At 34.8% G+C, this 27,703-nt stretch overlaps 2 long non-coding RNA genes across 2 annotated transcripts in view; both read left to right on the top strand.

Annotated features, from left to right (window-relative positions):
- Nucleotides 1-26,613, top strand: part of LOC306665049 — a 33,044-nt gene extending 6,431 nt beyond the window's left edge. The window contains exons 2-3 of the long non-coding RNA XR_013764906.1: nucleotides 22,193-22,238; nucleotides 26,135-26,613. This is a non-coding gene — a long non-coding RNA (uncharacterized lncRNA). The remainder of the gene's footprint in view (nucleotides 1-22,192; nucleotides 22,239-26,134) is intronic.
- The window catches only part of LOC306665050, a 506,589-nt gene that overhangs the window by 140,856 nt on the left and 338,030 nt on the right, over nucleotides 1-27,703 (top strand). The window lies entirely within an intron of this gene.

Genomic DNA, 27,703 nt, shown 5'->3' with positions numbered 1-27,703 from the left:
ACTTAGGGTATCATAATGTCCCATTTAACCTACTTGTTTTACCTTCTGTTTGCCAAGACAAGTTCCAATAGGGTATAGGAAAGATATGTAGGGCTAACAAACACTTGCCTTTTATAAATATAGTCTAACTGAGAGAATATTAAGGTTTGCATCTCCAGCAATAATACTGTGTGGTCTCGGGAAACCGTTAGTATCATTGCTTTTATTTGTTCATATGCAGAATTTTAAAAGCTTGATCAATAATGTAAATCATAAGATGATACATTATTCAAGTCAAGATGAAAGGTTTTGCAAATTGAAAATCAGCAGTGTTTGGCTTCAAAGTAACATTTCTTTCAAAGCATCATAGCAGAAATTCTCGTCAAAAAAAACACCATAGAGATAATGATTTTAAAGAGTTTATGTACTGTCTCATTAACTACTTTCTAGAACAAGAATTTCATGTATATGCATATATGTGTGTGTGTATATACACCATATATACATATATATGTATATATGTATGTATATACATATATACATATACACACACATACATGAATATATACACACACACACACACACACACACACACACACACACACACATGAATCTTTGCCTAGATCTTAGGCCTGCTTGCTCATTGCAGTGACCATACTTCTGGTGTTTTCTGTCTGTGCAAGCTTGTAAGTGAAGGTTCCTTGCTGTTTGATTTAGCAATACTATTGCAGACACATTATGTAAAGTGAACTTGCTGAAACCACCTAGTCAAGGACTCTTGCATGACTCCTGAGAGTTTTACATATCTTCCCACTGCCCATAAGTACAAAACAGTTATTGTTGTCGAGGTTCATATAAAACTTAAATTTGGAATTCCTGTAACATAAAGCACATGAATTCTTTGGATGCCTCTTTCTTTCTAGAATTATAGCTGTGATGACCACTGTTTTTGTGTAACTTTCTAAAAGGATTATCGCATTCTTATATTAGTATTCACAGCACTACCTTCATTTTCTATTAATTTGAAGGCCTGAGGGCAGTCAGCAAGGAGAAAGTCAATATTTCTCATCATACAATCTCAGGTTAAAATTCTATTCTGAAACATTGTGCTATAAGGGCAAGTTCCTTTCTTCATCCCCAAAACAGGGCTGAGTATATTTTAAATAAATATTAGCTATCTTTTGTTCTTATCTCTGAGTTTAAAATGAAGTTAGTTTGTAGAGTTGTGCAAGAAGGATTACATGAAGTACAGTGAAGTACGTAACCTTGGAACACATAGTTTGTGTTGTGAAAGAACCCATGGAAACATCCTTTAGAAACAAGGATATAGGGTAACCCGTGATGTCTATATGGTAGGGGAAAAGGCAGATTGTGGGGAGCCATGCTTATCTAGCAGAATCAGATGAGGCTGAGCCATGGAACACAGAGGCCTGACTTCTAGGAACTGGCTACCACAGAGGAGTGTCCCAGATTGCCGGGGAGTATGTGGCGCTGTGTGGGTGTGGTTGCCTGTCTAATTCTATGATAGTTTCCCTGAGCAAATGGCTCCCCTAACCCCACCCCATCCCATCCTGTTCATCACAGAAGAAGCCCCTTCTGGTCCAGGCCCCTTTATCTGTGTCACTATAAATAAAGGAGGGTTGGGCTACTCCATGTTGTTAGAGGCCAGATCTGGTATGGCCTGATCCATCAGGCTCCCTTTCATTTAAAAAGAGTATTGGCTCTTGTGTATTTATTGATTAGATATGCTTATGGGTAATTAATTGGTTTAGAGCCAACATCATTTTCCGGGAGTTAACCCTTTTCTCATCCATACGGAAAAGTGGTTGTTGATTCTCCTATTTTCTTATGAATACCTGTTCCTAGGTGTATGACAGTATGTACATGTGTGTTGTGAGTGGGTGTAGATATAAGCACGCAGGTAGAATGCTAGTGTTCTACAGTCTAGACCCTTAATGGCCATTTCTTTGTATTTTAGAGAGGACAATAACAATTTCTTTCTAAATGTCACCAGATTATTATAAAAGTCACATAAGCATATGACCGTGATTTATAAACTGTGAAGTACCAAAAATGGGAAGTCTTGCTATATAAGATCTGTGTATCTGCATTCAGATAGATAACAAATGATTTCAATACCCTACCATCATCTCCTATTTTTTTTCACTTGCAAAAACATTGGAATCTTTCCAAAATGAATGTGTAACTCAATGCATTATGATACAGTGAATATCCTTTTAAGCACCACTCGGGTCAAAAAATGGAAACCTACCAGTCATTTCAGAAAGCTCCTTTTTGCTGAAGGGATAAGGAAAATGTGGTACATATACACAATGGAATGTTACTCAGTCATAAAGAACAATGTAATTACGGCATTTTCCAGAAAATAGATGGAACTGGAAACTATCATGCTAAGTGAAGTAAGTCAATCCCAAAAAACCAAAGGCCAAATGTTTTCTGTGATATGCAGATGATAAACACATAATAAGATGAGTGAGGGATAGAGGGAAGAATAGAAGTTCATTGGATTAGACAAAGGGGAATGAAGGGAAGGAAAGAGGGATAAGAATAGGAAAGACAGTAAAATGAATTGGCTATAACTTTCCTTTCCTTTATTCATCACATGAATACACAATCAGTGAAACTCCACATCATGTACAACCACAAGAATGGGACCCTAATTAGAACAAATTATATAAGTTTTACATATAATATTTAAATTAAACTCTACAGTCATGTATATCTAAAAAGAACAAATTTTTAAAAACTCCCCTTTGTGTTCCATCATACTCATAACCCTAGTGGTTCCCCAAAAGTAAGTACTAATTTGATTTTTAAGGTGATTATTTTCTTGTGTTTTTAAATAATTTCATCTCCAAAGTGTGCATCACCAGGCACAATAGTCAAGTATTAACTATTTTTTGTTTTAAAGAACTGTCTTTTAAACCTTTATTCACTACCTAGTTCCTTCGTCCATTCCTTTCTGTTTTTTTCAGTTTTGTTGAAGAGTGCTCATAATTCACACTGGAAGTTTCCCACAGTCTGGATTTTGGTGATGTTGTGCTCAGACATAGTATGATTTGCCTGTCCATTGTGTTTCCTGCTTATTGACAGCTGAATCCAGATTCGTATTCGAAAATGCTTATCAATTTGGCAAGTTTAGGATTACTGCCGGGTTTATCAGAGTTGGTTGTCTTGCCTAGATGTTACCAGCCATTGATACTCAGTAATATTCAAATTCTATAATTTCCATTTCATGAACTAGCTGAAATAATTTCATAAAGAGATGGCTTCTCTCTTATGTTGTTTTTTCACTCCATGGTATAGTTTGTATAGGAAAGGCAAGATAATTATTTGATTATTTTCCTTTTATGTACCAGTTTCCAAGATAATGAATTAAAAGTGTTATGCTTTTGAAAATTAAATTCTTCCATGGAAACTTATTTAATTGGTGTAGACCTTTCTGACACAACCTTAATATTCTTCAAGTGTTCCAGATTTATCCTTTTTATTTTCCCATTCACACCTGGAATTATCTATTTCTTATTAAAGCCCTAGTTTCTTTAAGTGTGGTAAGTGATATTTTGAAACCAAAATCTTACTGCCCAGAACTTGTGATTTTTTTCCCTCTAGGTCCTTTTATTGAACAGTACCAGGAAATGTATGTATATCTGTTTATGCTCACTGTATACTGTCTCTATTTACGCTCCTGCACTTTAATCTATAATTTTTCTTCTATCTTTTGCATGTACCTTATTCAACTTTTGTCCCCATTCAGCAGTTTTTCCTCACTGGGGGACTTTTCTGGAGAACTTCACCTAATTGGTTTTGCAAGTTTGTGTGGCTTACACTACTCTAGTTCTTTCAGAAATTACCGTGTATCTTGTGATAGGCAGAATTCTAGAGATGACCCACAAGATTTCTGTCCAGTGGGTATGTAACCAACACTAATTTAAATACACAAATTGAAAATAAGAAGATTATTCTGAATTATTAAGGCAAATCAAATCTAATCACAACCCCTTAAAAACAGAAAAAACTTCTCAAACTTGAACCAACAGAGATTCAATAGGGGAGAATTTAGATGTTTGAAATATGAGACGATCTGATCTGCTGTTGCTATCATTGAAGATGGAAGAAGGAGATAGAACCAAGGATATGAGCAGTTCTAGAAGCTGAGAATGAGTCATGGCCAGTAGCCAAAAAGGAAATGGGGAAAACATTCCAACAATCACATGAGATTCTGCCAGTAAACTAAATGAGATAGGAAGTAGATTCACCTCCTCAGAGCCTCCAGAAAGGAAGTCAGCCCTTGAGACACCTTGATTTTGACCTGAAGTAAAGGAACATCTGAGCCGACAGGACTTTGACCTACAACTCTAAGGAATAATAAATTTTTATTATTTTAAACCACTATGTTTGTGATGTTATAGCAGCAACATAAAACTTATACAGAGTTCATGTATTACACTGCCAATTTATGTTGCTCTTCTCACATTGGACCATTGACCTTTAAAATTAACATTATTAGCTATGTGGAGATTCTCTTGGACTCATATCATCAAATCTATGTTGCCTCTTTCTGTTTCTCCTCATATAGATGCTGATACAATCCAGGTCTTTAAGCTGTGGGGAATTTGTCCCTTGAACTTTGTGTTTTGTGGTTCATAGAAACATCTTATAAAACTAGTTTTGCTATTAATGTTGTCCTAAAGTTTTCAGTTGACATTCAGTTGTTTTGCCTGTTTTTATATGGAAATTCAGAGATATTAAATTCTGAGCTGCTGCTTCACAGAATTCCTTTGACCCTACTAATCTTGTTAGTCTGCGATTCTAACCCACAGTTGCTCTCCTTTTGTAAACATTCTATGATTAACCTCATCTGACCTGTACCTGACAGGAATAGTTTACCCCGTCACTCTCAGATCTTCTGATCTTCATTGCACATATTCTATGTGTGCACTTTGAAAATGGCATTTGATTGTTCCTTGCTGAATGACATTAAGCATTTCTAGGCTTCAAATGACAATGTTTACTGTATTTTAGTCACTTTCTAGTTGTACTTATAATGGTGTACAACACCCATCAGGCATTTCATATATTAGGTGGAATCTATGAGCCAAATACAAATTTTAGTATCTCAAGAGAAATTCCAGAGAATCTCAAGGAAATCTGTTATGAAAATCTTACAACCAATGAAATATTTGGTAATGATCAATGGAAAGAAAGAGGGATATACAAACATATTTATGTATTTCTTAAATTTTAGAAATACTGATGAATATATTCCATTCATAATAGCAATAAAAAGCACACATGACCATATGACTTACCATAAATATAAATAAACATGCAAAAATATACATACCATAAATATACATGCAAATCCTTACAAAGTGCTGAAAAAAAAGATATCTAAAAATGGGATATATATGCTGTTGTTAGCTTTCTGTTACATAACAAAATATTTGAGATAATCAACCTTCCAGGAGAAAAGGTCTATTTTGGCTCAGTTTTGGAGGTTCCAGCCCGTGAGTGCTTTGAACCTGTGGCAAAGCAGCACATGGTGGTCAGAGAACATGACACTGCAAAACTGCTCCTCTCATGGCCAAGAAACAAAGAGAGGAACAGGTAAAGACGGGGTTCCCACAATCTGCTTCAAGCGCACTTCCTCAGTGACCAGAGGACCTCCCACAAGGTCCCATCTCTCAAAGGTTGGGGACTCAACATTTAATAACGGGTCCTTTGTGGGAACTTCAAGATACAAATGATAACAGATACCACAATCTTGAATGTGACTTATTTGTTAGAAATCAGAGCACATAAGTACGAAAATAAAATCTAGGGAGTGTGTATGTTATAGTAAGAAAGATCCATCTAAGTATACTAGCAAGGGCAGAAATCATAAAGAAAAAGATGGAAAGATTTCATCCTCATTTCCTATCTCCCTCAAAGTAAAACTAGACTTTCATAAACCAAAAACCAATGTTAAGGGCTGGGAATATAGCTCAGTTGGCAGAGCACTTGCCTAGGAAGCACAAGGCCCTGGGTTCATTGCCCAGCAACACACACATACACACACACACACACACACACACACACACACACACAATTGAAAGCAAAACAAAACAAAACAATGTTAAAATTTTAAAAGAAAATAAGTCAGAACAAAATCATATATATGAACTTTGATGTTCTTTGTTGGTTACAGCTTAAGGTATGCTCATTTTGCTTAGTCTAGATACGTTTTTTAAAAACAACTCATTCATTGAAATATATGTACCCAAAATTTCAAGTAATTTGCCCTAACATCATCATGGATCTAATAAATTATTTCATTGTAAGTATATTATTTACCTATAATTCACAATTTACCAAATTGAAAAAGTTAGAAAAACAAAATTTTCTAAAATATAGAATTAATTAAATTAATTTATACCTCACCAATACTGACATATAAATACATATAATATTATATATTATATTATATTATATATATATATATATATCAACCCCAAGTATTTTGGTGTACATATGTATAAATATATTGAGTAGAAAGATGTGTATAGTAATCTAAGATGGCAGAGCAGCTTATGGAAATTACACTAGATTGCTCTTTTATTAAGAAAAAAAGAAGTACTTTATTGAAAACAATGTTCTTACACTTTTTTACCATTGAATATATTTAACTCATTTTCACCTTTGAAATATGTTTATGACACAAAGAATGACACCTCTTTGGTATCCTTTGTGTTTGTGTATGCGACATACTGGACAGTTGTTATTTGTATTTCTATTTTCCCTTTTCTGCAAAAATATCACCATTTTTAATTCCCGATTAGTAGAAACTTTCCATATTTTTAAGTAATTATTTTGTTATAATGATGATATGCTTAAAATAGTCATCATGTTTATGGCTATCTAATCATCCAATTTTAAATAGAACAAAGCTTCCTGTCAAATAATTAAAAAAATAATAACCACCTAAATAGAAAAAAAAATGAGCCAATTATTGATGCTAATATCTGTTATTTAAATCAGGAAGTTTTCAAATAACAAAAAAAAATAAAGACTTATTATGTAAATATATAGGTGAAAAGTTTTTAACAAATTTATGACCTCACTTGACATGGATCTGAAACTTTTTCCTCCAATGACTAGAAAACAGTAAAGTTACAATCTCACGTTCTCTAGCTTCTGTTACTCTACCCAACTCAGAATATTAAAGCAGAATATGACTCACATGTAGATATCCATTTTATGTCAGCAAACAGCTTTGAGGCAAAGAAAGGAAAAAATTGAGTCACTTTTCAATGCTAAACAGGAATATATTTTATTAATATGAAAATGGGTTGAATTTTGTCATTTGTTCTTGTCTAACATTTGGAAGACTTTCAAAGGTTTCTATTTATGTAGAGGCAGTAACAAACACTGGAACAATCTTTGGAAGAAGTCATAAACTTTTCATTCAGAAAACTTATTAAAATGTTCAAACCCATTTAAATCATTCATTTAGCAAAGTGCTTAAGGAAAACTTTTGCCTTTTTGTAACTTTAAATTAAAATTAGGTTTTAGTTTGAGGTCCTGCTGGTCTTATAAATTAGGATAGGAACTATTTCCTCTTTTTTCTATTCTCTAAAAAATTATTATTTACAAATGATATTCTTTTTTAAATGCTTGGAAGAATTTAATCAGTAAAGTCTCTGGGCAAAAATGTTTTTGTGGAAAATATTTTAATTATAGATTCAACTTCAGAATTTCTTTTTGTCACTATTATGCAGAAGCATTTTTAAAGGAATTTTTCTTTTTTCATTTAAATTGACAAACTTACTGGCGTAAAGTGGTGCATAGTGTCTCATTATCTTTTCAATGTCTAAAACCTTTCACTGATATTTTTATGTTCATTCCTGATATTAGTAATTCGTCTTTTCTCTCTTGTTTTCTGAACCATTTTCTTTTAGAGTACCAATTTTATTGATCTTTTCAAAAAATCATTTTGGTTTTGTCAATTATTGGAAACCTATTTCTATTTCTTTAAAATTTATTCTTCTATATTCTTTCTTACCTGTTTTTATTTACTTTGAAATTCTCCTAACTTACGCAGATAGAGGCTTAGATCATTGCTCTGTAATCTTTTTTATTTGAATTTAGATCTATAAACTTCACGAGTACTGCTTTATCTGCATACCAAAAGTGTTTAGGTTCTGTTTTCATTAGCTTTCAGTTTAAAGTATTTTCTACTTTCATTGTGATTTCTCCTTTGATCATATTTATTTAAAATTGTGTTACTAGATTTCCATATATTGGAGAATTTTGTAGTTTAATTTTTATTATTTATTTTTAGTTTATTTCTATTGTAGTCAGAGAATATATTCTGCATTATTTAAATTTTTTTGGAGCTATTGAGGCTCACTTTATGGGCCAGTCTATGGTCTATTTTGACAAATATCCTATGTGCTTATCAAAATAATATAAAAAATGCCACTGCTTAGTGCAGTGTTCTGTAAATATCAATTAAATAAAGTTAGTGTTCATATTGCTCAAATATTCTATATTCCTTGAGTATTTTATCTACTACTTCTGTCAGTCACCAAGAGAGGTATATTAAATAAAAATCTCCAATTATGATTTCTATACTTTTTTCACGGTTATCTCAATTTTTCTTTATATATTTTAAACTATGTTTAAACTTTGGGATTGTTAAACTTTTCTGTTTAATTGTCTTAGGATGATAGAAACATTCTAAGGTATTCTGTATTAGATACAGATTTTTCAAAAATACAGTTACACACACATTTACTCTTGTCATTGTTCTATATCCTTCCTGAATTTTCTGAATTTCTTTCGTTTGAACTGAATAAGTTCATCCTGGAGTTTTTTGCAGTCACTTTGTTTGCAACAAAGCTTTTCAGCCTTTATTAACTGCAATCATCTTATTTAGTTTTCATTTTTGAAGAATATTTTCCTGTGCATAGAACTTTAGTTGGCATTTTTATTGCTTCAGTACTTGAAGGATGCCATTGCACTCTCTTCTGGTTTTTATAGTTTTTATGAATAGTCAATTGTTAATTTTATTATTTCTTCTTTGAAATTAATTTTTCTTTTTGACCTTCTCCAGCTGATTTAAGATTTTTCTCTTTACTTTTGGTTTTCATTGGTGCAACTTTAATATGCATAGTTTGGTCTTTTTCATATTTATCCAACCTGGGATTTGGGGACCTTCATAAATCTAGTGGTTGGTGTTTTTAGGTAATGCTTGGCCTTGTCTCTTAGAAAATTGCTTTGGTCTAGTTCTTTCTTTTTCCTTCTGAGACATCTGTGGGGGTCTTCTCTGCCATGTCTCGTGTGGAGGAGAAAAGGGTTAACTGCTGGAGGAGATGTTGGTGGGTTTTCTATCTAATACCTAAAAAACTTATCTACTCAATGAACACACAAGAGCCAATACTCTTTTCATATGAAAGGGAGCATGATAGTTCTGGCCATACCAGCTCTGGCCTCTTAACGACAACATGTGGTCACCCAACTCTCCTTTATTTGTAATAAACATGTAAAAGGGGCAAGGACTGGGAGGAGCTTCTTCTGTGATGGACAGGATAGGGTAGAGTTAGGGAAGCCATTCTCTAAGAGGGAAAATTCCAGGAGGAGACAGGGAACCACTCCCATGCAGTTGCCACATGCTTCCTGGCAGTTCCTAGAAGTCAGGCCTCTGCTCCCCATGGCTTAACCTAACCTGATTCTGCTAAATAAGGACAGCTTCCCACAGACATCAATGACTATGTCTGTACCTTTTTGCTATGCTCCCAAACTTATGTTTCTTTTTTTTTTCTTTTTTTCCCCTTGTTCTCTTCTTTGCTTATGAACTATTGACTTCTCTTTAAGTTCATTATCCTTGTCTTCTTCTGTGACATGCCTACTGAGCTCATCCAGTGACATATTAATGACAGATAATTTTATATAGATTGGACTTATTTCTCTGAAATTCTCCATCTCCTTATACTTCTTAGATTTGTTTTCTTTTATATTTATGGACATATTAATCATACCTATTTGAAACTCCTTGTTTCCTATTCACAATATCTGCATTGTATGTTAGTATATCTTTTCTGTTTTTCTTTTTATAACCAGTCACTTTTTCTGTTTGTATGTCTAGAAACATGCAGCTAGATGTGTGTTAAAGAATTTTGGTCTCCAAAGGTATTTCTATCTGCTGTTTATCCCCATTTACCTATTGGTTAGATAAGGTGAGAGCTTGATTATTTTAATAGATATTTAATAGATATCTAATTTAATAGATATTAAATATTATATTAACTATAATATGGGTCAGCACCATATTATAGTTAGAGTCAGACACAATCTTTCTTGAATTCGTCAGTGCTCATCAAGGAATGGCTCTTCAAAGATATTAACTGAGAGTCTTAAGCAATTTCTGTTTATTCCTCCATCTAACACTGCAGGAGACTGGGTTCTCATCAAGTTTTAAACTTAGTTCTTTAGACCCCCTACTCCATGCAACTTTCAATTTCTGGGAGATCAGTGGAGCATTTGAGGATGTTTGCTTTAGTAAAACTTGTTTCCCAATTGTTAATAGATTTGGGGAAATTTTACTCAGCCTACTAAAATATTTGGCCCAGTCCATTGACCTCCTGTGTTGTACTAGAGTCTGCCAAAAACAACTTTAATTACAAATTCTATCTGTGTGTGCCAAATGATGATGACAGGTTTTCTTTTTAGAGGATATAATATTAAAGCTGATGTAAAATCAGAACTCAGTTTGTTACTAATTGTCTTGATCTACTCAGGTATAAAAAATATTCACTCCTATGGTCTCTCACATTACAATCCATGTTGTTTTCAAATTCAGATTCACTTTAAAAACAATAATCTTTGAAAACATTTTAGACATATTAGGACACATTAGAAGATTCTGGTTTTCACTGTTTCTTCTCATGATACTCATGTGGATTCTCCTGATTAAGTCATTCCCATCTCCTCAGAGTGAACAAGAACTGTTATCTTTTCCTCTTTCCTATTAAAGATTAAAAGTTATCAAACAATAAGTATTCTGTAGAGTAACATGAGGAAAGGCCAGAAATTATATATCACTTATTTTCCCAGGTCACTTATCCCATACTCCAGCATGGGTAAGGTGGGAAAAGAAGAGTGAAGGTGAGTTTGGAATTCTTAGAGTTGATATTTACTTTAACCTTTGTATTTGTAAGCTACTCTGTACATATAATCATATTCCACACCTGCAATGACTTGATTAGAAAATGTTGCTCACCTTTGTAGTTAAAAGAGGAAATAGGAGACTGTAGTTCTCACACAGAATCAGGAAGAGATTATGAATTTATAGACCAAATAAAAACAGGACATGGATACTTTTTTTCAATCCATGTATGTTTGTCCAAGCAAGCCAAGATGATTTCTCAATGAGAAATTGAGGCTAAAATTGATGGGCTATCTTCTAAATAAATGACACTCAAATGTGAGAGGCAATTAAGAGAATAAAGAACAAGACTTTTTAAAAAGCCAGTGATCTCTGTATTGCAATATTGTACATCAAAGCAGTAAATTTAATAAAAGTCTTTCAAAATTGCAGGTATTTTAGAAAAGCAAAACAAACTAAAGAAGCTATCAAGATCTTTCTATGTTCTTAATCAAGTATTAACTTTCATTCTAAGTCTATGAATTTTATTATAAAATTAAAATCACCAAGGATAAGCTCTTTTAGTTAATGGTTAGAAAACTTAATTCATAAAGTTATTGCACTGAATAAACATATATGTATGAACAGCAGCAAGAAAATGTTTGAAAGGGTATACCAAGAATATTTTTTCAAAGGAGGAGAAAACCCAACTCAAATAAACTTAAGCTGAAAAGATAATGTATTGGTTTGTGTAGCAGAAAATCCAGTTTTGAAAAGCTTTGGTCACAGGCCAGTTCTCCACTTACCACCATGAACAAATTGGGAGATGGAGGATAAATGGGAGTCGTTCAAGTGTTAGACGGGCCAAACCTGAACCAGGGCAGTGAGGTTTTCATTGGGTTGTTGGAAACTGTAGGTGACTATTATATTGTTCTGTGTTTTTTTTTTTTTTTTTTTTTTTAATCTATTTTGTCTGATTTGAAAAATAAAGATATTTGCAGTTAACTTTACTGTGATGTGCAAAAATAATAGAGAAATAATAAAACCCAAATAACTGTCATATGCAGAAAGCTTGCATTCCTGATAAGCTGACATGTGTGAGTTCTTAGCTCTCTCGACTTAATAAAAATCCTGTATGTCCAGGTTTTGTGGGCACAGCTGAATACCATAATGATTCTTCAGATTGTAATAAGAATGCACTGGTTACTGTGTACATCAGGCCTTCAGGAAAAGCATGCTCAGAATACAAATGTATCATGGTTTTTAAGCTCTCCCTTAGATATCTTGTTCTATACAGTGTATGGTGCAAGAGGGTCATCTTAATTCAAGAAACTGAGTTCATTCTCTGGACTCAGAATCTCAGCATCAGTTCTTGCCTATGAAAGAGGGGACATGTGGTTGACACACTTAAGCATTCAATATATTGGAGAACTTCAAATTAGGAATGGTATTCAATAATTTATGAGGTTTGTCTGCTTTTTGGGATGAATATCAGAGTTAGTATGTAAAACATATGTTCTCCTGCTATTATTTTTTCTTGAAATTGAATAAATTAATGATGATTATAAATTATTGCTTTCAAAAAAAGCATAAGAATTAGTTCCAGTCTCCTTCAGTCTCAAATACCCAATAACAATACTCTTAGCATCATTGTTAGTTATTTGATAAGATAAATATTCCATAATACCAAGTTACCTCCTTGCTAAAAGAACACACAAACTAAACCTTATGCAAACTACAAATTTGTGGTGATAATAATGTGCCAATGTAGGTTCATTAGTCCTAAGAAATGCACTGCTCTGGAGAAGGGTGTTGATAATGGGGTGACTGGGTGGTGGGAATTTCTGTACAGGAGCTTTGTACTTTCCACTCAGCTTTTCTGTGAAACTACTTCTGTTCTGAAAATATATTCCATTATTTTTTTTAAAAAGCACAGACTTACAAAATCTTTGTTTTATTCATAAATATACTTCATGAAATTACATGTTATTTTAAACAGCATCTCAATAATTGTATTTACAGTAATAGCTGCAGAAATCTGAGCTATTCACAAAACATGCTCCCAATTTTTCAACTTTTTTTTAAGGTACCTCTTTCTGTATTATCTTATAGTGATTCAATTAATATCTTTAACAAATTAATCCCCTGAGCTTACATTATTTTCAGAGATCTCAGCCCACCTTTGTACAAGCATGAAGTGCACGGCTTTTTTCCTTCCAGGAATATTACATTCGATCTTCACTTTTGTAGAGAAGTCGGTAACAAACCACCTGTCCATCTGTTTGCTTAATAGAAATCCTCAGTCAATGGTGCTGGTGTCTGGAGCCAGGCAGTCTTGGTGGCACTGGGCTTTAGCCAAACATCTCAAACCATTTTCCTAAATGTTTTAGATCCAGCAAAATACAAAGCGGGTTTTACTAAGTATTTTTTCTCTTTAATTTTTTAATTTGTATTCATTGTGAGGGAAATGTAATCCATCTGTTCCATTGGCACTTAATTCGACAAATTTCTGTTTTGTAAAAGAAATTTAATGTCCAAGAAGCTTTGTGAGCCTGCTACCCTCACTATTAGATTCCATTGAAGTGCAGTTTTGCAAAGGCAGATGGATCTCAGCATTCAGAGTGTAGTAAAAAATATTGTGATCTAAATACTTTTATCCTAGAAAACTTGTGCCTGATACCACCAGAAAGCTTAATTTACAATAGTCTAGTGGATTTAATAATGAAGCTTTTGTTTTCAGTTCCTTGTCTTTGTTTTAGTTCTTTCTAATCCCAACTGTTCCTAAGTGGTGTGGTGCAAGGTTCCCAGCCTATGTAATTTCTTTTTTCCATGCTCTGAGCATCAGAAGGTTATGTTTTTCTACCAAAGGCTTTGATTACCTCTAAGTGATGCCATTTCCCTGGGGTCTGGCTGTGTGCACTTATATGTGTTTGTACTGTCTGTCCAGGAATGCTCCAGGCATATTCCATATCACTAACTCTGCAGAATTATCATGTGTATTGTATTTAAAAAGGCTTTGTGGACTCATAAATTTTGGAAAAACTGGGTTAAATGGATTTCTTTGCTTTAGTATTTTGGGGCCTTTATGATTTTAATAAGCATCTTGTGTCCCCTGAGAGGACAGTATATGGAGGACTACAGTGGAGCACACTTTTCTTGGAGCATCTGGCTTAACTAGAGTTCTGTGGGAAAAATTGGGAAATTCTGGCCTACATCTTTCCTTTCTGCACTTATTTCATTACCCTCCTAGTGTCTAGTGTCTATTGTCTAATGACAAACAACAAACTGTCTTCTTTTAAATTTAATTTAATTTTCTTTCATTAGAGAAGACAGGATAGTTCTGTTTGAAGAAACAAGGCTACCATCAATAAAGCATATAAAGTATCAAAGACTATTTTGCAACTATTTGAATGGAAATCCCCACTTTGGGGTTTAGTGGGCGGTGTGGCAGCTTGGCGTCAGAAGAGCTGGGTTCTTTGATTAATTTCTACCCAATTGTGCTACTAGAGGCACTTTATCTGTTTTGTTTTGTTTTTAAACAGAATCCTGTGAGAATTGACCCACATTTACTACCAAACTTGGAAAAGAGAAAGTAGAAGGAAAAATTTTAACTAGCCTTGAAGTAAAAAGAAAATAATTTTGGAAGTCTTTTCTTCAGTGGAAAGTTCTATCTATCTATCATCTATCTATCTATCTATCTATCTATCTATCTATCTACCTAGCTACCCATCATCTTCCATGGAAATATATATATATATATATATATATATATATATATATAGAGAGAGAGAGAGAGAGAGAGAGAGAGAGAGAGAGAGAGATAGAAATAGAATTTTTTTTTTTTTTTCTTTTCTAAAACATTCTGAGATTAACCTCTCTGAAATGCCCTTTCAGTCTGAGTCTCAATTTGCTACCTGGTTAAGGAACTTCTTTGGGAGATGAGTGGGTAGAGAAACCACTTGTATGAAAACACCCATGAAAACAGTCACATCCTTTGTAAGAGTTCATATAAATCTTTTAATTCCTGGATGCCTTGGGAGTTGTGTGTGTGGTAGGGACTAGGCAAGTGTAGGAAGAACAAGGAGGGAGAGTACCAGTTCCTGACTCAAAACAGAAGAAGTAACCTTCACCCTCTTTTCAAGTGAGGCAATTATACCCCAGGAGTGACACCTTCCCTCTTGAGGGCTTCCTTTGCCCTAATTCTAACTTTAATCCTTTCTGTAAGGGAAGAGAAGCTTCCTAAATACATAATCAATGTGCATGAAAATCACCTGGGTTAGACATGAACCTGGACTGTCATTCTTTCCTATATTATATCCATTCAATTTGTTCTAGAATGTTCAATGATGATTTTTTTATTCACGGCTCTGATTCTGTATCCTTCAATGTTGTCCCTATTAACAAATGAAGGAAATAATAAAGAGGGACTTGCGATTTCCACTGTTTAGACGAAATGTATTTTGCATTATATATGCCCCAATAAATTTATGTATTCATTCATAAATCATTCATAGGATTCTTCATTCACTCATATATTCATTAATGCATGCATTCATCCACTTAACTAACATTTATTCAGCACCTACTACACAGAGGTTGAATAGTTTCCAAAGTTTCTCACTTTCCAACCAAATGAAAATCATTCCAGCTTTTCTGCAAAAGACTTCCAGATGAAGTGTAAATACTAAACTGAATAAATATCAAAAGCCCATAGGAACATTAGTAATAGGTTTAATTCATTTAGCTTAGAAATCATGTTTTCTTCCTTGGACACATATAATAATTACATAATTCTAGGATTAATATTAGGTCCAGAATCACAGGGAATCATATTTCATTTAAATAAAATAATCCAGCAAACTGACTCATTTTAAAATTTTTTGGGTTTCATCTTCTGATTTCATTGTGCATGAAAATTTATTTTTTATTTTAGTTGTTAAGTGAAATATCACTTTGGAATGAAAATATCTTGGAGTTAGAATGCATAGTTTACAGGGTAGTTCCCATAATAGAATTAAATTTATACTGATAAACACTTCTTGCTTTTTGTTTGTGTTAGTTAAAATCTATATGGCTATTGTGAGCAGAAGAAAATAATTTCTCTAAATAAGTTTTCAAAACCTTTCAAAACAAAAGAAAAAAATCCCCTTTTTACATCACCACTCTCCTAAATATTTATAATTCTGTGCTTCTCTCAATAAAGCTCTCTTTCCTCTGCTTCTGTTTATGTCAAATCTCTCCAGAAGAATTGCCTGTTCTCAATGTCTTCAAATTTCTTTTTTAATTATGCTAATTAGGCTTAATCTCAGCCATCACTACTAACTCTATCCTACCAGATGCCCAGGTTGAAGAAATTGGAAGTCATCCTTGGAATAAGTTTGCCTAAAATGGACTTTTATACCTTGCTGGTGATGGAGTTAGTTATGCTGACTAACCAACTCCAATGTCAGCGCTCTTTGGAAGTCTCACTAAGGCCAGTTACAAATCGTCAATCTCAATGTTATCAATAAGCAAAATAATGCTGACAAGCTGATAAAAACTATCCTGGAACTTGCTGTGGACTCATGTTATCAAGTATGTGATTGTTTTATATATTTCATGCTGTGACTATTGGTCAGTGTCATCTGGACACATGTCCTATTGTAGCAAAATGTCCCAGACCAATCCAAGCCCTGCTGGAATTAACCACTACAGCAGAGGACCCATCAACTCTTGCATGAATTATTGCAATTTTCTCTGCTTCCAATTTGACACCTGACAGCTTCTTCTTAAAAGATAAGAACCAGAGTGTTATTTTGTGATATGTGAAAAATACAAGTCAGAACATGTCACTGCTTTGCAAAAAGCTCTCGGTGAATTCTTTTCTATCATGGTCTAAATGGCCAGAACATTCTGGAACCTCTACCTCTTTCCTCTCCAGCTTCATCTGGAACAATTTTCTCACTCTGCCTACTATGAAGGTCAAGTCCAGAAAAGGATGTTTGCATTTTCTGTTCCCTTTGCCTGACACTTTTCCCCATATATAATGGCTTAGCCTCTTCCTGCATATCCTTTAGGCCAATTCTCAAATGTCATCTTCATTGTGAAGCTTTCCTGGGATACCCACTGAAAATTGAAAGTATCCCTTCTCCACATATTTCTTTTCCATTCTCTCGGTTTTTTCTTCCAATAAATAATAAAAATTTGATATATGATATGCTGTACTATTTTTTATTCACTCTTTGTCTTCTCCATTGTTTGTAATCTCTATGAGGAAAGAGGTTTTTATCTGAAATTCATTGTCAAACTTCTTCCTAGTGCCTACTAAATTAAAGAATTACAAGTTATAAATCCATATCTGTAAACAGAACATTCATTAGATCCCTGGTATTAATAGCACAGGAATCATCTCTCCAGTTAAACACCTGTTGCTTATAAAAACAAAAGTCTTATTTCATAATACCAGGGAAATGCTGAATTTCAAAATGCGTGTTGGTTCTAAGCAAACAAATGGGCTATCTGGCTGAAGTAGGATTAAGGAAACAATCCCTAACATTCAGAAAAGATCTTTGCTTTTAAATTTGCTGTACAAACTTGAGCTTTTAGAGTGTAAGCAACCCAAAATTTAGGTTGTGTTGTCTTTTAAACTTTAAATTCTGACACCATAAGATAAGCTCTACAAATTCCTGCACATGAAGAGTCATCCAGAGTTTAAACAGGGCTTCCCACTGAGGTGATCATGGATGATTTTATGGAGGACAGACACTGAGGTTGAACTCTGAAGTCACAGATCCACTCCCATATTTCTACCTGGATATCTCCCAGACATCTCAAACCCATCCTGTCAAACCTGCCACTTCACCTCCCCCAGAGACAAAATCTGTGGCCTTTGAGAATCCTAGTCTCATTGAATGGCACCAGCATCCATTTAATTTTTCAAACCAAACCAAACCAAAGCAAATCCAGAAAACTGGGAATCATCTTTAATGCCTTTTTTCCCTTCAGCCCCAGAAACCATCTAAACATCAATTTATCTCAGTAAATATTTGTAAGTCCACCTACTCTTTTCTATCACCATGAACACTACTCAAATGCCACCAATTTTTTTAAATTGGATTCCCATCAAAATGTCCAAACATACCGCCTGTCTACCATCCCTTGGACGTCCATGTTCTCCATGTAGCAACCAAAGTGAACTCTTGAAAATACAAAGTATGTTGCTCCTCTGCCACAGCACTTTCTCATTGTTCCTAAAGTTGACCTAACTCCTGACTATCTTTCCAGCTCCAGCTCTTACCACACTTCTTGCAGGCTACGGGTACCCCAAACTGAACTGCTTTAGAATCTACAGTGGGTCAGGCTGGATTCCTTCCAGTGTAATTTTCTCAGGAAAGGTAATTCTGACTTCCAAGTTTGGCCTCCTACCATACAGATACTCCAGGGACTAAAGTCAAGGACTGTGCTTTGCATTTCACAGTGTGCTGAACTCCCCAGAGTCCTTATATTTGTTAAGGGAGTAGCTTCATTAATCACATCTTTCCCCAAAACTATAATAAGAATAATAAATGTTAATTGAGTGTTCTGTAGTAGGTTCTGCTCTAAATCAATACATAAACAAACCTATTCAATAGACAAACTCCTAATGATTTTTTTTTTTCTAGTTGAGGAAACTAAAACACAGTAACTTGTCCAATTTCACATATCCTGGAAGTGCAAAATCATTATTTGAGTCCAGAAAATCTGCTCTTAACTCGTATGATGTCTGAAGGAGAATAAACATGGCAAGCACAATTTAAAAAGCATTTAATTGTAAGTAATTCCACAATTAAAAAAGCAAACAATGAACCAAAAACGAAGACTTGAGCTCCTCTTAAAAAATCCATAATCTGTCTGCACTGGGGCCCAGCCCCTCCCCCTTACAAGGGAATTATCTCCATTTTCTGTTATCTCCCTGATAGAACCAAATTCCTCCTTTATGATACCTGTTTGATCACTGCGGGAATTAATGTTCATGATTACAGTTCATAAATTTCTTGGGAATTATGCCTATCTTACCACCAGATCCTCAATATCAAATAAAATTTTCAGGCAAAATATAGGCACTGGATGAATATTCAATGAATGAGTTACTGAGTGCCTGAGTTGAGGGAAAATTGGTGACAGCAGAGAAGGTACTTTCAGCAGGGAAAATTTCATAAGTAAAGCAATCTCCTAAAGATGTTTTTCATAAAGGTACTATAATTATGTTAGCAATTTTCCTTGAAACCATGGGATTCTGAAGTTTCTCTAATTATGTTTCTTTCTGACATAAAAAAGTACTTGCAGGGAGTAAGTAATGGCAATTCTAAACTGAACCCTTTGTGCTCTCTTGAATTAAAACCTGATCATTGGAGGATTTTCATCTTTTCTGTGTTATGCATAAAGTGACATGCTTTTCAACCAATGACTATAGTTTATGTGAGTCTAGTTATTTGTATAAAGCAAAAAATAGACAAAAATCCAAACATTTTAAATCAATACTATGAAAATGGTTAGTATTGCTGTTGTGGAAAAAAACTAAGAATATGTGGCAAAGGTGAATGATGATGTGTGTTCAATATTCATGAACTCTGGAGAAACAGCAAGCTCTGAAGTCTTTTGTAGAAGTTGGACTCCCTTCGTTTAGCACGAATTTTCTCTGCCCAGCAGAAATCAATTAATCTTTCTATGCCCAAATTTATGCCTTATACTGTAGAAAACCTTTGCTACCTACACTCAGAAGAATGTCCTGATAAATAATGAAGTCATGTCTGAAAAGCACTATATAAAAACAAAGTACGATTATGACTTTTTTTTTCCTTTGGTTGGAATTAGCATGTTTCCCACAGTTTTTAACTAGTCTGTATTAACTGTAGGATGATCTAATATTTTCTTTACTCCTTTTTGGGGGGTTACTCAAGCAGCTTCTGGGAATGCTAATGTGCATGTTTAACACTCCATGTTTGTAAGTTACTTCATACATAAACCAACAGAATACAAGTATAATGCAAGCCATTTCTTTTAAATTGCTTCATTTTCCATATTTTTCAATCTAAGCAATGTGACTTTCTCCTTTGTATTCACTTACTGTAGTAAATGTTCAAAACTCAGTTATTGAGGGAAAGCAAATATGTGATACCATTTTCTCTTAGCCTTTGCAGTTTCAAGCAAAACTGCATCATAGATCATTGGTATTTTGAGAAGAACTTGGGTGTCGACACAGAAAATCTTAATTAAATGACAAGTTGCTTAAAACATGATCAATCTGATGTTTTTTTCACTGATATTTTTGAGGTACAGTCCATTTATAAAATATTTTGGTGCTTGGAGTACAACAAATTGACTCATTTTTAGGCAATTATTCACTGCCTCTGTCAAACTGCCGTCCTCCCTACCTGTCCCCGTACTAGGGATTGAACCTAGGAGCACTTAATCACGGAGTCACATCTTCAGTCCTCTTTATTTTTTGTTTTGAGATGGGGGTCTCTTGAAATTGCTTAGAGCCTCACTAAATTTCTGAGGGTGGTTTTGAACTCGCAATCCTACATTCCCCATTTCCTGAGCTGGAATTGCAGGTGTGCACCACTGCGCCCAGCTTCAATTATTTTTAATGTTTGGGATATTAGGGGAAGGGCCTCATGGCTTTTGTACTTCCCAAAATTTTATTAGGTTCTAATTTTCATGAAACAAACTCATTCTTCTTTCCAAGTGATGTAATAGAAACTCGTCAGAGTACTAGCCACGCAGACTATTCGTCAAGATATGTTCAGACAGGGAAGGTGCACAATAGGTGTCTGAAGTTTAGTAAAAAATGCATTAGTGGAATCTACTTCATTATGATTTTTTTCACACCCTTTTATCTACTTGTTTTTCAATGATTATTTATAATTTAGTCTTCCTACATTAAGAAAATCATTAAAAAAAGATCTTTCCGAAAAGATCTTTTTCATTTGGAAAGACATTTACTTTGGCAGCTCTCCTCTCTCTAATTAACTAAAGAAATCTGAGGTTTGAGGGGGAGATTTTATCCCTAAGAAGATCAAACCTTTGTACTTAGTAGACTACGCCTTCTTGGTGGAAAAGACCTAGAAAAGGGAGAAGAAACAAGGAGGTCTTAGGTTAACATTGATAAGAAAGACTGTTAAGGAAGACTTTCAACATGGAGGTGGGGATGAGTAGGAGAGATAGCTGCTTTGTCACACTAAAAACCTCCACCTATATTTTGGAAGGGAGAGCCAAGCATGATTATCTTGCATTTGCCTATGTAATTCAATCATTCCCTGGCATGGGCTCCCCTGGAACTTGCTGGGAGCCTCCTCACACCCAGGAACATATGCTTTCAATTGGAAAGTGTTTACAAAAAGACCACCTGCCAGCAAAGAGAATGTTTTCCCTCTCCCAGTGGGGCTCTTACAGACAGGTTTTTATGTAGTTAAACAGGAACTGAACAAGAAGCCTAGAAGCGTGATGTTATAGGCTAGCATACTTCTTGTGATTTTCTCATAAATACAAAAGGCAAATGTATAAGACATTAAGATGATTATTCCCATTCTATCTTATTGGTCCACCATCAGGATTTTGAATCCTTTCTTCCCCAACATCTTCTCTTTGTATTTCTTTGTTCAGTCATGTTTTGTGATATACCTTAAGAGCTTTAATAAAACTTAAGAAATAGTTTCCATTTTTGAGAGCTACCACTTTAGAACAAATAAAAACAATCTGTGAAAGTAGATGACAATGACTCCTGTTGTTTATGCTGCACCTACCAGTCACCAAAGTACAGAGGGAATTATGCAGGCTACTGAAGAACCAGGGCTAAAACATTCAAGTATTGAAATTAACCTAAAGTACCAAAGGGCAAATTTGTGCACACACACAGTGAAGTTGTTTGGGGAGGAGAGGTTGATGAGCCAGGGAAGAAACTGAATGTCCTCAGGAGTTTAGGAATGGAGCCATTGCTTTCTGCCATTTTCTTTTCACACATACTCAGTCACTCTGTGAAGTGTAAACAGATGCTGGGAGACTGACTGCTAGGGTTTGATGAATTTTTTTTTCTCCTTATTTCAGTGAAAGAAAAACATACTGGATGAGGAACGCTCAATCACAACTTTGGGTGAGTTGAAAAGCTGTATGTAAATGGTCATTGCTTATTTTATTTCATCAAAGCAAGCATATGATCAAATGGCTAGGGGGTATGCTTCCTTCCTTGACATTCTTGGAGTCCTCCTCCTCTTCCTGATTGAAGGACTTTATATTAATCTCACAAATAAGGGGCTACAAGTAAACCAATTCTATCAGCAGTGATTTCTGTGTGGAAGTCTGAGTGGACTGGACCTCAGGCAAACACTGCAGGCACATTCCACAGGGATGGAAGTGATCTCAGACACCTAACTACAGTTGACAAAATCTAGGAGTCAGGTGACAAAGTGGTGACATGGTCCATGATGACAGCCAAAAAGCAGTTCCAAGTTAACATCACATACACAGACATGAGCCAGCTTCATTCTGTATCACATTGTTATGTGGTAGAGACAAACTGCAGTGAAGACAAAAATTACACACACACACACACACACACACACACACACACACACACACACACATCCCTCATTCCACAGGCCTTCATTCTTGAGTAATAAGATTATAATACTAAGATCTGCTACTCCTTGGAGGTATTCACCACCCAGGAACCTATAGTGGACTAAATAAACTCTAAAAATTAAGATGAAAATTCTAAATTATATTACCTCACTGGGCAAAAGTGATGAGAAGAAATAAGAAGGATATACTAAGGAAACAAGTAAACTTCCTATGGTTACTTTCTCATGACACAGTGCTCTAGAAAATTCAAAGGCTAGCATTGTCTTGCTGCTTCACAATAACTATGACCTGCGAGCAATCAGGTAAAATGATGTAATTAAGTCCCTACTAGTCTGTGGCTACAGCAGTTTCAAAAACAAGGCCTGAGAGTATTACAGAAGTATTCATTCTTTGTTTTGTTTCTTATGAAATATCTATTTTTAATGTGATATTTTTGAGGTGTTTTTTTTTTCATCCTAGAAGAATTATTCTAAGAAAAAAAATCATGTGACTCACTTTATTTTTCTTGCTCTACAAGTAGAGAAATAAAATATTTTATATCTGCCAAGAAAGTTAGTATTGATGCTATTTATTTTATGTACAGTTAGTAACCCACAACACCACATCTCACCAAGTCCTCTGATAAGGTTGCATGCCTTAGATTAGAACGAAAGAAAAAAGTAGCAATTGAACATAAAATCTATTATCCTATTCACAGTGCTCACAGACAGAGTGAGACAGAAATGGACATCAAGTTTTAGAAAACAGCAAAGGTCTGAAAAATCACTGCTTTTCTCATCTTCGTGACTGTACATCTTTGAATTCTGCCACTTGACCTTTCTACCTGTCACCTTGCATTCTTGTTCATGCCTCTCCCTTCCGACCTTCCTGGCTTGCTCCTTCCTTCCTTCCTTCCCGTGACAAAAATTTATTGCTGGTCACTTACTCTGTGCCAGGCAATTTTGCTAGGCTCCAGAAAATTAAAATGAATGAAAAGTTTTCTCTCTTACATTTTACTTTATAAACTTTAAAAATTTTTAAATTTTGTCCTAAAGCTGCCACTTTTTAAGGATATTGCAAAGAATTGTTTTTAAAAAATGTTCTAAAACAGAGGCCAGCCAACCTCTTCATTATAGAGCTGGATAGTATTTTAGGCTCTGTGGGCCACAGAGTCACATACAATGACCATATATTGCCATATATGGTGGTAATTCTGCCACTGTGGTGTGAAAGCAGTCAGCAATAATAACTGAATAAGTGGGTATGACTGTGTTCCAAAAGAAAAATTATTTACAAAGACAAGTGGCAGATCAGATTTGGCACATGGATCATAGTTTGCCAACCCTGGTCTAAAATGTTGAGATAAGGCCCTGAACTGTAGACAAATGCAGTCCAGTAATTCATTCTAGGAGTCTCACACATAGGGCACAGTAAACACTGGGTTAAATTCTGGATTGCACTGATCTTAAGCAAGTTATGAACCATCTCAGGGTTTCAATCTCCTCATGCACAAATTCACAAGGAAACCTAATTAGATATCCTTCAGTATTTCTCTAACTCTCAATTTTGGTTGTCTTCTCGTATACAATTAAAATTCCCAACAATAGAGGCTGTTTGCTCCTATTTCTCTGAGTCACATATGCAAAGAATAAGCATCTCTCGTGATTGACACGATCTGAAGGGTGGGAGTTGGTGATCTGAGGAAAATTAATTATGAGTTTGATTAAATAAATAAGAATAAAGTCATTCACACTTCACTTAAGAAGTACTTCTTGTCTATTTTCTCACCTGGCCCTCATTACAACTACATTATATAGCAAGAATAGATATTATCTTCCTCATCTTCCAAATAGGAAAGTGGGGGATTAGGGAAACTGAATCACTTACTATTATCCCACATTGAATGCCTAGTCAAGCAGAACATTAATGCCAGCCAGGCTTTAATTCAGAGTTCTTTAAACCATGCCAATCTCCTTCTAAAATAGGCACTTTGGAATTACTTCAAACAATTACAATATGACCATAAAGTGAGAGAACAACATTACCAGAATGACCATTTCACAAAGAAAAGTAGGTATTATGTAATGGAATTCCATGAGGTAGCAAAATGAAATATACCAGCACCAACAGAAACACATCACAGGAAGAAGCTCCTACATGGCCTTAGACCACAGCAAAGTACCAGTTTCCCATACTCAGAAGGATGAGGAATTTCGGTCAAGCAGAGTTGTTCTGTTCTACCCATGTTTACAAAGACACCCCATTCTTACCTTAGAAGAGAAAGTCTAATAATAATAAAACTATTAATATCCTTCTAATTAAAATATCTTTCTTCCAAAATACATTCACAAGTTGGACACTTTTAAATTTGCATTTTCTTTTTCTAAAGTTGAAGCTTTAGTCATTCTAGATGATAACAATAATAGCAACTATTTCTGAAAAACTGTATTCTTACTGATTTATTTTTCACTTTTTTTATGTTTTCCATACTCCATCTGGTTTTATGCAAGCCTTTTTCCTTTTTGCCAAGTTTTTAAAAATGCACATGCATCACTCTACATCTTCAAAGCATTTTACAAACACTACCAAATTGGAATTCTCTAGTGGTTTAAAATTAGCTCCCCCTTATTTTTCTTGTGAGCCTCTAAAATATCTTCCTATGTGATTTTTCTTTTGTTTCCCCCAAAATTTCTTTATTTCCATATTTAAATAAATATTGTCTATATTTTATTCAGTATGTATTGGTATTGTCCAACTTTTTAAGCAAGAAGTGAAGAGGTGGAGAATCCTGATTTGTTTTATTCTTCCCTTTGAGTCTAACATTGGTTTAACACATTCCAGGGAGAGTGATGATGATGAGGGCAGGAGCTAGAAGTGACTCCTCAGAGTGTGCAAGGGGTTTTCTAAAAATTTTTTGCACAGTTCACTTGGCAAATATCACCAACTATGGGAAAGGACAGTTATGGGATTACAGTTATGGGGTTAGAAATTGGTTTCAATGGTTTGAATAGTATTCAGCTAAGCATGTGAGAACAGTATTTTAAGTACTCAAATCTTTTATTTGTCTGTTTGAGACAGTCTTGCTAAGTTGCTGAGCTGGCCCTAAACTCGTGATCTTCCTGCCTCAGCCATCTGTGGCGATAGGATCACGGATGTGTGCCACTGAGACTAGCCACATCATCTTTCTTTTATTTCCTCACACAGTGGTTTTATCAATCAACTTTATAGGTACATTTTTTTTCATTTCCCCTTTATGATTCTATAATCAGAAAAATTCCCCTGTGATGGGCAGAAGAGTGTCCCCACCCCAAATTCAAATGTTGGAGTTCTAATCCCCAGGGCCTCAGAAGGTGTCTGTATTTGGAGAGAGCATTTTAAAGAGATGATTAAATTAAAATGAGGTGGTTAAGATGATTCCTAATTTGATAGGATGGGAGTCCTTAGAAGAAGGTGAATTTGGACACAGATGATTACAAGGGAAAGACCTTTTAAAGACACCAGGAGAAGATGGACATCAACAAGTCAAGCAGCCTGGCTTTGAAATGAGTCAGTCTTGGCAATGCCCTGCCCTCCAGCTTCCAGCCTCCAGACTTGTTATGGCAGGTGAACAGTTCATCCCACATGTTCAACTTTCTCACAGGGTTTTCCATCATGCTTACTTCTATTTTGTTTATCATTATTGTTTTAAAAAATAACCCTTTGTCAAAGGACATCTTCTCTAAAAGTTAAAGCAGAAAGTGTTGAAAAAGCAGGCACCTGGATGGCACTACCCAGGCCACCAGCTGCAAGTGCCCTTCACCTATCTTTTGTCCACTTCTGTATTTGGATCACAGATTTACACTCTCAGCTCTGAGAGAGAAGCACAAACTTCTCTGTCATTTATAAAGTTTAAACAACAAGGAACCTTTACAGCAAGCAGATGTCTTTTACTCTTTTCTAATTCTTAATCATAAATGATAATTGATACACTTTTTGAGACTATATGATCTTTTTGGAAGAATTAATATTAGCTGCAGGTGTGGCCTAGTCCAGGAACATTAATATTTTTTAGAAAAAGTATAAGTATACAGCCTCTAAAATTGTATAAGTTATCATTAGAATTATTTTTAAATTCTAGGCACCTATTGGGAAAAAGAACAATTAGGAGTTACTATTGTTTTATTTTCACTCATGCTAGCTAGTCTGATTGAACTTCTACCTGTTTTGAATAAAAAATTCTCATAGTTGAGATTTGGAAATTCAGGCCTGAAGAGAAAGGACCAAATGACCATCTGGGTTTTAGAGGTATCAATGGTGACAAATACTGGTAAATAATATTGTAACTTGCTTTACCTGTATGGAGCATCCTTTCTCCCTGTGAATAACTATTACTTGTCTTGCCTCTACCTTGGCAGGGGTGCCAGCCGCTGTCTTCTCTCTCCATGGTACAGAACACCACTGCTCACTAATGTGCCCAGATAGGAAACAGTTATTCTGGCCACTATCTGTACTCACCTGGAACATGTGAACTACTTTTTTCTCCTTTCAAAAATTCTCCTGAGGGATATGTTTTAATTATTATTCATTTTAAACCCTTTTGTGAGTTATTATCAACCATGGGAAAGTGTATACATTTGCAACTTGTTTTTATGAAATTAATTATTCAGTTTATCTAGATTTACTAAAGCAATACATTGCTTTGGAAATTGAGTTTCCTGTAATTCTTTAGACTCCTCTTCATTGTTGATGTTTCACATTTCATTTCTGGCAACTATTTGAACCTTTTTATCTTGATCATACTTGCTAAAGTATCTTATTAATCTTTTAAGTTTGGATTTTATATTTATTCATCAGTCCCCTTTTACCTTTTATTGTATTTTATTTGTTCTCTAAAGTTTATATTAACTCTTTCTTATGTATTTCTTCGTTCCATGTTTTCTTGTTGTTGTTTGTGGTATTGGGGGTTGAATCCAGGGTGCTGTAAAACTGAGCTACATCCCTGTGGGGAGCCATCCATGT

This window comes from Sciurus vulgaris (assembly GCF_902686455.1).
Source record: "Sciurus vulgaris genome assembly, chromosome: 7".
Lineage (NCBI taxonomy): Eukaryota > Metazoa > Chordata > Mammalia > Rodentia > Sciuridae > Sciurus > Sciurus vulgaris.
The sequence above is the reverse complement of the archived record's forward strand: the minus strand, read 5'-3'. Positions and strand labels throughout refer to the sequence as shown.